Raw genomic sequence first — 13,522 nt, forward strand, 5'->3', positions numbered from 1 at the left:
GGGTTTAATATTTTTCCTAGAACTTTTTTTTTTTTTTTTTTTTTTTTTTTTTTTTTTTTTTTTTTTTTTTTTAAAAAAAAAAAAAAAAAAAAAAAAAAGGGAAAAAAAAAGATCAACACCAGAGGACAAATAACGAGTATTGTTCTCTAGCAACATAGCAACTGTTCGTTCTTCTGGCCATTGCAACACACAAGTAACCACTCTACTCTTCATATGATATGACACACTCACACTGTCAGTGATACTCCTCCCATCTCCAGAGGATTATTTTGTATTTCTTTCTGAGGACTTTTCAAAAACAAATATTTGCTCCCATTCTGCACATCCTGACTGATGATCCCAAACTCTTTTGCTAGGAAAGCATGTTTGAGTGTACGTTCTTTTGTATGAATAATTTCTACAGTAATCTACTTTCCTTTCCCCACATGACTGGATTAAAGTTTTATGGGGCCCAGGGTAAAACCAAACAATAAGAATAATCTTACTGTCATCGTCACCAAGTTTCACAGCGATTCTGTTCTTGTGTTTCCCTCATTCCATCCTTTTCCTCCTCCCTTTTTTAGACAATTAATTTCTCTACTTGCTGTCCCTCAGTCTGAAGCCTTCCCTGCTGCTCACATGAAAGAGTGTAAGTTACTGACTGTTGAAAACTTCAGCTGAAATGCAGCCAGGTCAAGATGAGGTTACATAAAAGTCTAAAGGCAACTTTTTTAGGTCACATTCTCAGCAGCGCAGATTCCAAATGTTTCAGTAAGGAGACTGCACTTAACACTCTAGCTGACAGTATTCGTTAAATCAATTCTGGGTGCATAGACACTTTTTAAAGTGCATTTCTAACATGCACACCCTATAAGACCATGCTATACTTGTACCAGACTACTTATACAGCCAGGTACTCAGGCACAGAAAGGAATAAACTTGAAAGCAGTTGTATTTTCCAAAATAATTTTATAAAACTGTGGCTTTTTTTCTTTTCTTTTTTTTTTTCCTCTTTCTCTCTGTATGGAGATTAGCTAATCTGTAAAATGATAAACAAAATGAAAAGCCTAGTCATTCTAAATACTTTATATTAAGCATACTTGTTTTCCTTTCCTAACACCATTGCATGTGCCAGCTCTCATCACTGCAAGGAATCTCCAGTACACAAAAGGTGTTTACTTTGTTTTTTTCCTTAGTAAAATGACCTTTGCAGTATTTTGGTTAAGCGTTCTTATGACCGGAGATTTATCTGGACATTTTAGACTTGAAACCTCTTGGGAACTCTTGGGAATGCATTCAGTTTGGTTGCAAATCCTGAGAAAACATGTGTAGTTGCTCAAAGCTTCAATAAATTAAGTAGAGCTATATTGTGGCTCTCTTCTGGTCAGTTGATGCCTACAGTCATAGGCTTTAACAGTAGCTGCAAAACTGACCCTTCAGAGAAAATTACCACATTTTCCTTGTACATTTCTTTACATAATAATCTTATATAAACCTATACCATAGGGCTGCAGATACACGTTTCTACCTAATGATCAGTATGTTCATGAGAATATAAAAGCATTTTATAAGCTTAAGGTGTACAGTGTCTCACTCCAGACCTCACTGTACATCATTCGCTATTCTGGTAGGTTTTCCAAAGTAATGGGTCACACCAGTGACTACAGTTTTGCACCATACATATGGTCAGACTCTTTGCTATAATCTCAATAATCAGTTTGATCTCCTGCCAAAAGCTAAGCTCTGAGGAACAAACGCTTTTCTCAATGAAAACTTGGAAAGACAACATAACCCAAAGCAGAATACAAATGATGGGGGGGGAAGTGAATTCCGTCACTTGATCATCAGACAAAAAAAGTTCACTGTACCCACAAATATCAGCTTTCTGGTCTTATTAGATTAACACTCCAGTACCACTCCCTGTGTTTGTTTTTCTTAGCATCACATCCTACATGAACACTCAGAAAGGAGGAGACAATAACAAAGAGTCCCAGTGAGTGTGATTCAGATAGTCATTCAGGATAGAGACCAGGCTGCTGGTAACAGCTTGCTATTCCAGTCTCATGGGTAACTCTCTATACCCCTAACGATACACCCCAGGAGGGGGACAGTTAGTAGCCTGGCAGTTAGAGCTAGGTTGTACTGTTTACATGGACCCTGGCAAGATGTTGAGCTGAATCAGAAGCCTGCAAAAGATGCAGTTACATTCTGGACTGAGGATAGCAACTAATTTCTGCCTTAAAAATATGAAGCATGCAAAAAGCAACAGGCCCATCATTACAGTCAAATCCTTAATCAAAAGAATTTCCCTTTGCAAGGATTTTATGCAAGAGATAAAAAACATTTCAAATTACAAAAGAGCTTACATACAAATAAAAAAAATTAAATTCAAAAAGGCTCAACCCTCTTCCACCTAGTCCTGCTCTCTAAGAGTCATCATCAACTATCCCACCCTCCAGAAGCCTGCCTGAGCCTTCAGTTCTTGGCCATATCTTGTTACCCCACTGCAGACACCTGCGCAAGGTTTAAACTTTGCTAATAAAGTTCAGTTGAAGCCTCCTTACCCCTTCCAATGCCAACAGCATTGTTTTTTTAAATTGCTTTTTAAAGTAGTTTTGTAAAGAACTAGTACAAGTCATTACCCTCTTTTTCCTGCTGGCTTGATCTGTAAAAATGATGAATTATTTGACAGAAATACAATTTTTTCAAACCCTTTGAATTCATAACTGCATCATATCTTTGATATGCTATATGTATTTCACTATTATCCTACTGTTTGTGCTATGGTCCTGATTGAAGAGATGGGCTATGTGAGATATGGAAAACTGCTTTGGCTTGCCACATGGCAGGGAAGGCAAGTGAATGGCAAGCCAGCAGCATAGGCTGTTCATCCCTTGTACTCCCACCAAATGTTCCCAGAAATGTTCTCTTCTTTTCCTTTTTCCCCACTCAAGTTCAAATCTTTCACTTCCTACCTGGCTCTACTGTTACTCATCTTTATGTGGAAACCTATGTGGTTGTTTTGCTACTAGACAAGTTACGTTTCAATAATTGACAGAACTACACAAGCTGGGAAGGCAAAGAATTAAGTACAAAACTGACATTCCAAAACAGGGTGAGCTTCCCACTGTAGAAATAACAATGGCAATTAAAGAAGAGTTTTGCAATTATAAAAATGCCTAACTATGAAAAGGAAATAAATGAAAATACTCTTGGTGTCGCTAACATCCTTGCATGATGAAAAGCTACAAGCTAGTGTTCTTAACGCATCATTTACAGGGAGCAAGTAATAAGCCAACAGGCTCTAAAAGCAGATGAAATACCACACATGAGTTAGCACTCCCTCTGTAAATGTATCAATGCATGCATTATAAATACTGTCAAAATTTCCCTTTTGTGGTTACAAGTGGTATGCCCATTAAAAACCCCATAACCTTTATACACACACTTTCTGCATTTAAGTTATATGTATTCAGTTATATGGCCCCCTTCAACCTATTAATATACTCAATCTCTTGTTTATATATGAAAATGTTCAAGACACAGAACGTCTCTTCTGAATGAGGAAAACTTCTCATGTTTCCTTTCCATCAGAATAAGATGTGGCTAGCAATGTCATTGAAGAAAAAAAAAGAGTGTTTTGACTGACAACCTACTATGTATGAAAAACATGCAGATCGTGGTCTAGTCAATAGCTCATTCAGGGTCAGGTCCCAAAATCATGGTCATAACTGGTACAGCAACATCTGATTACTATCACATTCAAACTTGTTAAAGCTAAACCTCTCTACCAACCTTATAGTCACGCATGTTGGGGTGCAAAAAGGCATGCAGAATTCCCTGTTTCCAGTTTACGTTCATAAAGTTCATATAGTTTAGTTGCTTGCTTCCAAAATCCAGAGACCCAAGGTGCTTAAAGAATTTCTCCACAAATAGGCCTTTCCTTAGCATATCATAGGCAATGAGGTTTGGATTTGTGCTTTTTTTCCTTCAGCCTACATGGGCTACCTGACCTCAAATAACATCTTCCAACAGAGAAAAAAGGAAAGAGCAAAGGAAAATGCCTACTTTTTCATGCCAATCACACATTTCACTGCCTTTTTAGTTTCTGATTAAGCATGACCTCCTACTTGTTCATAGAGTGGTTATTTTGTATGGAGTATCGCTGGCTCAGAAATAAACATTTTGTCAAACACAAGGCATCCCAGACTAATTTTTTCAGCAAAACAGGGGCGGTTTCTAGCAAATGGTGAACTGAAAAGCTACACGCAGATTTAGTAACCCCAGAAACTAAATGTCTTCCTGATTTTAATCTTTTTTGTCTATTTTTATCTAAAAGCAGAAATACTCTGTTTATCTCTCCCTGAGGATATATACTTTATTAAATGCAATGTATACATACTTTATCTGCGTATGTTTCTGGCAGTCAGTTGGAGGCAGTACTTTAGTCCTGGCTTATGATTATTGTTCATATTCTGAAATATTTTCTAGCAGTTCTGATTTTCTTGCATCTGTATGCTAAATAATATTCTCTCTTTACCATGGAAAAAAAAAAAAAAAAAAAGTTGTTCAAGTTGTTCATAGCCACAAAGCCAGCATTTGGTTCTGTTAGGGCTCTTAGCACATGGAGTATGGTTGTAGGAAAGGCTGTAAGAGGAAAATACATATACTGGAATTCATACTGGAATTCACACAGTGCCTACAGTTGCTTCTCAGTAAGTAAATTCAGTGACAAGAGAGAAAAGCAGAAAGATAGCATTAAAAGTATCCAAAAAGGATAGGCACCTTGGATAAAGAACCATGTCTCTTAAATCTGTACATGCCCGGGAATATGAGCAAGGATAGTGGATGCATGCAACAGTCCGCAAGCTATAGGAGTATCCCTGCACTGATCAATCAGCTCTTCTAGCAAGGACACTTATCACCACTCTGCACAGGGAAATTTCAGGTAGTTAAAAGCTCCTAAGAGAAAATTGCAGTTGGTATCCTCAAGTCTTGACATTTATCACTTGTGAAAAATGTCAGGCTGCCAGTGTGAGGCAGTACAGTGCTTCACCTACTCATTGAGAGCAAGACTGAAAAAAAAGATTCAGTGTTTGTCGAAATGGACAATGCAGATAATCTTGTGTTAACTCCACCCATAGACTGAGCCAGCCAGACATGCACCAGCTGTGGTATTGAGACACTGCTGGTTAATGCTGTGCCTCAAGTTAATAAGCATAGCTGCAAGGCTGTATATTTTACTTCAGACCCTTTGCCAAGACGTAAGATAGTGTGTGCTCGGAGATACAGACACTCAAATTACATTCCAATTTCTGCCTTGGCTTGATGTTTTCAGATAGGTTCCTTTGATCAAAATTTTCCAAACAGACTTCAAGTTCGGATGCCACCACCACTGAAAGAAATCAGGCTTATTCTTAGGAAGCAAATTGCTTACATTTGGCTGATACATCTAAGGCTGTTTTGCAGGAACACAAAACTTGCACTAGCTGCTTTTGAAAATGTTACTGTCAAAACCTTCATGCCTCTGATTTTCACCCCAGCAACTGAATAATATAACTGTCTACAAATATTTAAAGAATATTCTTGAATACTGCTGTAATAAATCCTGTAATACTGATAATTATTTCCAAATAGAAGATAAGCTTTCCTGGCTTGCTCTGTGCAGGTATATCAGATTCTTGGTCTTCACTTACTTTGGCAAAGTTGGCTAAAACTATGTTCAGATACAAAGAGCTCTACCTTATAAACAGTCCTGCATGCAAAATAGCTCAGGTGAAATTCATCACAGTGAAGACCAATGTGAAACAATGTGAAAATAACTGGCAAGACAATAAAAAACACTGACAGGATTTGAAGCCTGTATTAAACCACAAGCAGAATATAGATTAATGATATGACACTGTTGCAAAACTAAAAAGAAAGAAAAAGTACACCACTGTCATGCCAGCATATGCACCACAAATATTCTACATAAAAGAAATTATTTTTCTTCACTACGTCTTATTAAGGCTTCAGCTGGAACATTGCATTGCATAAGAGTTTTGGTTACCATGCTTTTCAAAAAGCTAAAGAAAAGCTGGAAAAAGTCCAAAGTGGAGAAGAAAAGGTTCAGAAAATCTGACCTATGAGGAGAGACTGAAGAAATTTGGTTTGTTTAGTCTAGAAGACTGAGGGAAGACATGACAGCAGGCTTTCATGCATGAAAGATTGCTTGTAAGGGGACAGTAACCAATCTCTATGTCCGAAGGACAAGAAGAAATCAGATCAATTTGCAATAAAGAAAACCTTATTATGAAAGGGCCTCTACAAGTACAGAGGTGTATAAGCAAACTGCATGGGGAACCTGTGGAATTTCACTGAACAAAAGGTTTACAAAAACAGGCTGGGCAATTATCCTTTTGGGAAGGTCTGCTATACTTGAGCCTGGTTTACTGTCCAAGACTGGATTAGACTGACAATCATCTGAGATCTCAATCCTATTTTTCTATTCTTCCCACACACACTGCTGCTATCATTCTAGAATAGTGTCTACAACACAGAATGTTTACAAAAACAAATAGTAGTTTGGGTTCCTTTGTACTTGTATGCCATGCTGCCTATCTTCTCATCTCACTCAGTGCTCTGTGCTCTGAGATGCCATTTGAGAGCCCCGGTTCCTTCTCATACTGACAACCTCATCTATCTACTCCATGTCCAGAGTTCCCTGCATACTTCATCTACATATTGTCCGGGAATAAAGAAGTAAACATTGGGGCTGGTTAACAGTGCTTGCAAATAAAAAGCACCTGACTGGTTCATAGAAGCAGCTGACTGACACCTTTACCTGCCTAATTTGGGTTGTCTTTCTATACCCAGCTGCCAATTTTCATGTGACTTTTTAGAACTTCTTTAAGACTTCTGTTCTTCTGTCAAATTTGTGTTTGACCTTGTTTGAAAACAGATTTAAAGTTATGAGGCGGGGAGGGGGAGAGCAGTCTGTTACACAGATACAGCCAAACACAGTAATCACATATGCCTTATTTCCTTAAAAAATTAGGCCATAAAAAAAAAAATTTACCCCTACTAACTCCATTCAAATCAAAGATAAAATAATGTGGATCTCTCTGTTGTCAGGTCCTAGCAACTATTTCCACTGCCACGTTTGTTAGACTGAGGTACTTGTTAATAAAGGGAGGCTATAAAAGAATATGCTCATCTGTGAATTTAAGGCCCACGTCCCACAGTGAATTCCTATCAAACTTCCCTAATATCGAGTGAAAGCATCCCAAGGCAGACTGTCGTAGAGCAGTGCTGGTGCTTTAGTTCTTTTCTGTAGATAAAGACTTTAGCCTCAAAAGGGTCATAAGAAGTTTTTCTCACTAAAGATCAAATTATTTGATTTCTCTAATGTTACTCGGAGTTGCCAGATTGTCCTATTTGAGATTACTAAATGTTGTTTCAGTGAACATAGAGGTGGCTGGATAGTGAGAAAGATTAGTTTTATTTTTTCAGGAGAGGGAGGCATATGCTATAAATCACATTTGTTTATCTGCTGGATGACTCTCTCCAGAACAGCTTACCCCACATTCTGTGCAACTAGGCAACACTATGGTATCAAACAAAGTGCAAAGACAACTTTATCACAGTTTCCTTCTGTTCCAAGTAATAATTATTGTGACACAGTTTGGGAGATGACTGTAATTGCTACAGGTATTATGCTATATGTGATTTGAATTTAGTAAGTGTGAGTCACAGCAGCCTGCACTTCTAATACAGCAGTGTAAGAATCTGATCCTGATGAATTTTATTCATTCCAGTAGTCCTTATTCATGTGAGCAAGTCAGCAGGACTAGTGATGTATCTAAAAATTACAAGAATGACAAAGGCTTTGCAGGATTCAACACCGCTGCTACCACCTCTGGGATAAAGAAAAGGCAAGACTCAATCTGAGATTGCAAGAAATGTGCCCATATTTTCTATACACTTTCATCTCATGAATGTACATTATGCAGTTTGCAGTTCCATTAAGTGGCAAAGTGCACAGGAGTTTCAACTGGGGTGTGTCAAGGATTCTTAGTCATAAACTTCATAGATCGTTTTATTTGCTCAAAATAATCTCTTGGCAAGACATCTTACTTCCCTGCCCCCAAGACATTGTTTGTAATAAAAGCCTGAAAACAACTATACCAGGCAATTTCTTTTTCAGTCTCTTTCCTCAACATGAAACAGAATCTCTTCCAGTCTGTGTTCTTCCCAAAGTGTCTACTGTTACTCTGCATGTGCACACTGTGCAATTGCTGCTGCCTAAAACTGCTGCAGAAACTTGTGCAGAATAAGGGAACGTCTAAATGCCAATAGTTTTTACTTTACAGCTCAACAGCAAAGTTCAGCATTTGCCATATCTTAATCTAGACCAAGTTCATAACACGGATAAACTGTAATACAGGATGCTTTATCAGATTTTGTGAAAGAAGAAAAAAGCAGATAGCTATATATGTAGTGATAACACGGACAGGACTTTGGAAATAACAAAACAGGCTTTTTATTTTATATTTCAGTCCCTTCTAGACACTACATTTTAAGCAACTGGCCTTTAAGAAACCCCCCAGCACATCACTTCCTAGCACAAAGTTAATCTTCCTTCTCAGAAGCACTTTACTGTTTATTCATCACTTCTCTTAGTTATTTTAAATGCATATCTTTTAAGCTGTGTAATGACAGCACGGTCCTTTTTTAATTTACGTATTATTCACTTTCTCTACCACATGACTGCCAGCAACACCCAGCTATGTATTGCACAGATCCTTCAATACCTTTTCCCCTGATGCTCAAAAGATACTATGCAATATGAAGTAATGGCATTATTCAGAGTCCTGCATTGGATCCGTCATTAATTGATTGCTTCTGCCTAATTAAAAGAAGAAAAGAACAGAGTAAAGGTTTGTATACGATAAGGCATTTTGTTCAAATGTGGTTTCATGTTGTGGTAAAACATATATGTTCTGTCTTGTGTATAATCAAGTCTTACCTGATTGTGTAATATGAAGGTAATGCTGGAGACAAGAGATGCTCTGTTTGATAGGGGAACATAAACTTAAGTCTCTTTTTGACTTCACCTAGCGATTATCACCCGAGGAATATAAGTTCTGCAGCTGCTTGTTTACAACACACAAAAACACACCGAGGGACACACTGCTAACGGGTGCAAATGAGCAGCTTCCATTCACTTCACGGGATCAAAGGTCCCAGTATGTAAACGTACAAACATAGGTACTTATGCTCACCTTCGCTGAGCAAAACATTTGGAAACACATGTCCACAAGCATGCTCTGAATTCTAATGAAAACCAAGAAAACTCTACCATGTACTTGAATTTGAATACACGCTCTAACGACTCACTGACTAGAAATATTTTACTGAGGCAGAGACTAGGTGCCTATATCTAAGGTTACCTTTGATCCACTGCTGACAAAGGAAGTACATGAAAAAGCCTTTTGATACGCAATACCAGGTTTTTTCCTCTTTATTCCATTTAGACAAAGGAAACCCACTTGAACTTTGAAGTACAGTAAACGTTTTTAGTTTCAGGAATGGAGTGGGGAAGTATTTTCTGCTTCATACTGAAAATTCTAACTATCTCTTAAAAAGAAATACTTTTTCCTTCTGTGGAAGAAAGGCTTAAAATTATTAAATGGCTTCACTTTTTCTCTTGCATTAAAGCAGACTAGTAGTAAACAAATGTACTGCACCCCCATTATAATTCAGAAGAAATTCAGCTACAAATAACTCTTCTTATTAAGGAATTAAGGCTCATCTCAATAAGCTAGCTACCCATTAATCAGACATTGCAATTTCCCACATATTTTTGATATGGGAAGAGGTCTGCATTTGATGCAAGAACTTCAAGGACAAAAAAACCCCCAAAAATCCAGTTTGATTTGTGTACACAGGCAGCCTACAGCCTCGGTTTGCATAGAGAATATGCCAGCAAAGAAAGAACACTGATAAGCAGGGCTTCCTTGTCAAGCACATATGCACCAACATATTTTAAACTGTAATTTATGTAGAATGACGCTTTCATAGATACGACATAAATTTGCCAAACAACGATGTCCTGGATTCCACACCAGAGGGGAAGGATTATGTGCTATATTCATATCTGTGCCCCTCCAACAGGTATCTGTCTCCTCTGGGAGATAACCATTAGCTTCCTTACTGGTAGCACAATAAACACCAACAGAGGATATGCCACAAAGTTGTAAATGGCAAGATCCTTCTTATCTGACTTTTTAGCCACTAAAACTAAACTAGTTAGCTGTTTCTTTAGGAAACAGTGAGCACCTCTAGGAGGGGATTCATATCATCCTAAAATAAATGAGATCTTCTGACGACTCTATTAGACAGAGGAATCACCTGACCAGCAAACCTGGACAAAAAGTCTACCTTTCAGACAGTAGGCAAAATGAATTCCACCAAAAACAAGTCAAAAGAATTTTGTGCAGCATAAAAACTTTTTAGATCTTTGGTATAATACTAGCAATAAATAATAATAAATAACCCAACTCTCTTTATGCTGTGCCATCAAGTTGACATTTTATATAGTCATATATTTATATCCATATACTTTGTACTTTTATAAAAAGATATACTGTATCTTTTTAAAGCTTTCTTTCTTATGTGTCTAAAACATATCAGATAAACTGGTGTGAACTGTTTTAATACCATGCATTTCAGTAGTAACATTCCAATGTACATTGTCTGTCCTATATCCCCTAAATTACAGTTTCAGCATAGGTTATTAAGATTCCTTTTTCTATTTATGTAACTTTAAATGAAAAAAAAATCTCTTTCTGTGTTCTAGGGAATAACATTACAAAGAGATTTTAGACAGAAGTTCTTAGCTAGAGAAAAGTTCAGTTCTTCTATTATAGCAACCTTGTATTTCTTTATGGTTTGTCCGAGAATCACACCATACTTGAAAACACACTGATTGATTATTTTTTTTAAATTTGCATATTGTTATCGCAGCAGATCTGCTGTTCTTTCTTGTACCTTACCATTATGCTTATGGACATGAAACAGACTGTGATTGATATGATATGATATGATTGATATGATTGTGCATTCACTTTGCTCTTCAGCTTTCTGCTGAGAGGGAAGATACTGACTGCAAGGAAGGAGCAAAATAATCTCAATTTATTATCTCAACTTGTAATCTCAAGTAAACTCAACAATGTTATCCCAAATATTTACTGTATATCCATTACTTTTTTCCAACTACTTCTTTTTGCAGTCTCGAATGAAGCAACACTATAAGGCTTTGAACATGTAAGAGTATTCTGCAATGAATATTCAATGAAAATAAAAAAAGGACCCTGAACTCAAGAGAAAGTAAGGAAAAGGGTGCAACTCCAGGATTGAGGGCAAGTGAGTAAACGATGGATTCATCACATAAAACATTTATGCAATCCCAAGCCCTGGCTACCAGTTTTAACAGAGCTCACATTCTTGAACACATCCAAATGACAACAGGTAAATTCCACTAAAAGTGTTTCAACAAGTCAGTCATCTCTTGCCTACTAGAGCAGAGCTAAGTGTCAAATTCCAGCATCAGCTATAAGGATATAATTTGGTATGAGCTCCACAGAAGTCAACAAAGCTGGATTTACGCACTGTTAAGAATATGAACCTAGAAGTGTAGGACATGCTGGAATTATGGGTCAAATTTTGACCTCAGTCATAGTGGTGTGCTTCTAGTGTAATCAGATAGTTCAAAGTTGAACTGATGTTTTAAAGGTGTTATTTAAAATTTAAAGATGGGTTGAAATTACAAAATCTCACCATACTCATCATCAGGAGTATTCTGATAAAAGAGTACAGATTCATCCACACACCTTTGGATGAAGTAAGAGATACATTTTGGACATAATTTTTCATTTTGAAGTAGACGGTTCCTGGTTGCCTGCCTCAATCTCCTCACTCAATATAAAAACACATTTGAGGTTCTCTCACTGCCTTTCAAATCTAACCTCAGCTTGATTTACTGCCACATGAAGAAAAGTTTGATCATAACACCCCGGGTTCCAAGTCACGAGCTCACATGAGCAGCAGCCTGTTTGGCTTCCATGAGACAATCCATCAGGGAAACACACTGGTATACAAAGGGCTTAGTAGGCTGACCACTAAGAATTATAATAACCTTTCAGTTAAACCTGGCGAGGGAGGATCAGTCAGTGTCTCTTTCTCCCTCTTGGTTATTTTTATTTCCTGGTGGGGCTCTCATCATCACTATCATCTCTCTTCTCTCTGTTTTTTATCTTGATACACTTGAGGTTTTTCTTCTATGAATGGTTACACAATAAAAAGGCCTACTTCAGATCGTATGCACTATCTCTTAAGTTAAAAGGGCAGACAATCATTTTGGCTTTACCCTAATATATACAATTCTGCAGCTATCTCATTCTTTGGGTCAAGAATTTCCCAAGGCATTTCCTGGGATAATCTGTGGAGCAGTAATGCCTCCTGACACACGAGCCAGTCCGACCGCCTGATGCGTTTTACACGGTCCAGCTCAGAGTCCAGCTCAGCCCCTGCGCAGGGCTGCCAAGCTCACTCCGATTTTCCCTCCCAACACACGCAATCGCCTGACGGGATCCCGTCTCCACCACTGACACTCAGCTTTCCACAGGAGCACATGCCAAGCATACAAAGGCCGGGGAATGCAGAGGAATTAACCATTTTTGGAATTCGATTACTTCAAAGCCCTTCCGCACACTCAAGTCACTTTAGGTCGTACAGAGTATGACGTGACGTAGAGAACCTGCCTTTTTAACCTCGAAAAGCTTCCCTCTTACCTGAAATCCGGATTACACGGGAAGTTCTTGGCTGAAGTAGCATAAATCATTTTGTTCATTAAACAAAGTCACTATGGGAGATCCTCAGCTGCAGGACAGGGTTAGTCACTTCATTCCTTAGTGGAGTCATTAACCGAGGGTCATCCCCGGGCACCCTTCTCCGGTGACAGGGACAAGTGGAGTGGGAAGGGGAAGGCGCCAGGCTCCTGGTTGCTCGGGCCCGTTTCCTGCCCCGCCATCGCTCCCCCTGCCCCGCACGGCCGGGCCCGCGTCCTTCCCGAGGGTGGACAGGGAGACCCGACGGGCAACCACGGTACTGCCGCTCCTGCGGGCCCGGTGTCCCGTGTGCGGTGCGTTACAGACAGTGGGCAGCAAGAGAAGCCTTTCATTAAGTGAACTGAGTTAATTAGGTGAAGATTGCTCTCACGAAGTCACTCAACACAGCTGGAGGTAGCGGCCTTGAGGCACGCCTCGCCTCCGCGCCCGGCAGACACCTGCGGGGTGCTGCGCCCCTCCCGGGGTGCCCGGGGGTACGGCGGGCTGGCGGGCACGGCCAGGCCCGGACACCCCTGCCCCTCAGAGCGGGGCTAAGGCCGCTGCGAGCGGCTGGCGGGCCAGGGGCCGGAGGGCAGGGCTGAGGGGTGCCGGGGCGGGCAGCGGGACAGGCGGTTCGCCGCAGCTCCGGGGGACGAGGGGGTCCCCGAGGG

This window comes from Calidris pugnax, unplaced genomic scaffold (genome assembly GCF_001431845.1).
Source record: "Calidris pugnax isolate Ruff unplaced genomic scaffold, ASM143184v1 scaffold56, whole genome shotgun sequence".
NCBI lineage: Eukaryota > Metazoa > Chordata > Aves > Charadriiformes > Scolopacidae > Calidris > Calidris pugnax.